This window comes from Seriola lalandi, unplaced genomic scaffold (genome assembly GCF_002814215.2).
Source record: "Seriola lalandi dorsalis isolate HSWRI2012SDOR001 ecotype SW California unplaced genomic scaffold, Sedor1 jcf7180002054981, whole genome shotgun sequence".
NCBI lineage: Eukaryota > Metazoa > Chordata > Actinopteri > Carangiformes > Carangidae > Seriola > Seriola lalandi.
Genome location: NW_019525661.1, coordinates 1,064,779 through 1,065,892, shown reverse-complemented (window position 1 = coordinate 1,065,892; position 1,114 = coordinate 1,064,779). Strand labels below are relative to the sequence as shown.

Sequence of the window (1,114 nt, the reverse complement as noted above, 5' to 3'; positions counted from 1 at the left end):
TTTTTTGTCGATTGATGTTTTTCATTCTATATCATTGTTTCGTCTGACGATGGAGAAAATAATGTGCACAGAGGAAGAACTCCTGGCTTTAAAGTTGACCAAATATGGAGTTCAACATCCCATACTGGCCGAGCTGAAGAAGTCGTACTGTGGATGCAGAGCCGGGGCTAAGGCTAGGAGATGGAGATATAAGCCTTTTCTACCATCGATCCTCATGGGAAATGTCAACTCCCTGGCTAACAAGTGTGATGAACTGGAGGCACTTGTGAAGAATCAGCGAGCATATCGTGAGTGTAGTCTCATGTGTTTCACGGAGACTTGGTTAAACTACAACACTCTCGACCGTTGTGTAGATTTACCCGGCTTCGCTGCAGTACGAGCGGACAGAGATGCCAGAGCAAGTGGAAAGAATAAAGATGGAGGACTGGTTCTGCTTGTGAACAATAGATGGTGCAACTCTGGTCATATCACAGTGAAGGAGATTTGAACTGTTGGCTGTCGGTCTTAGACTGTACTCTGTACCGAGGGAGTTCTCACACATCGGCGCCATTGTAGTTTACATTCAACCACGAGCAGAGCCTGTAGTCGTGTGTGACGTCATTCACAAGACTGTTGCGGAAGAGGCAAATGAAACAGAGGCAGTCCAAGTACTAGGAGCTGGTGGAGCAGTGCTGGAGAAGTGGCTGGAAAGTGCACTGGGGACCCGTTGAAGTGGGGTGTAGAGGCTTTTCTGGCCACTAACCGTGCATGGTCTAACCTCTACTTAGCTGAAAAAAGGAAAACCATTAAGTCCACAATGGAGGCCACAGACAGGACCTCCAGAGGGCTTTGATCCATGTGCCAATGCTACTGGGACACAAGGCAGGGTGTGATCAACCCTGTTTGGGTCATCTGAGCGAGGGTGTATGATGTTGGAAGATCCGAAACAGCTGATGACCTCAGGACCATCACTGAGAATGTGTCCCAATGCATCCTGGGATGTGTCTTTGAATCAATAAATGGTTTATAGTCCACCATAGTGCAATTGTAACAGCTAAAATTGTGATGATGTCATGACCAAGACCTCCATCTATTGTATTTCAGAGATATCTACTGAAATGAACATGCTAACCAA

The 1,114-nt window shown here is 46.5% G+C and overlaps 1 protein-coding gene across 1 annotated transcript in view; it reads left to right on the top strand.

Moving 5' to 3' along the window:
* Positions 1 to 1,114, top strand: part of frrs1a (ferric-chelate reductase 1a) — a 13,040-nt gene that overhangs the window by 511 nt on the left and 11,415 nt on the right. The window lies entirely within an intron of this gene.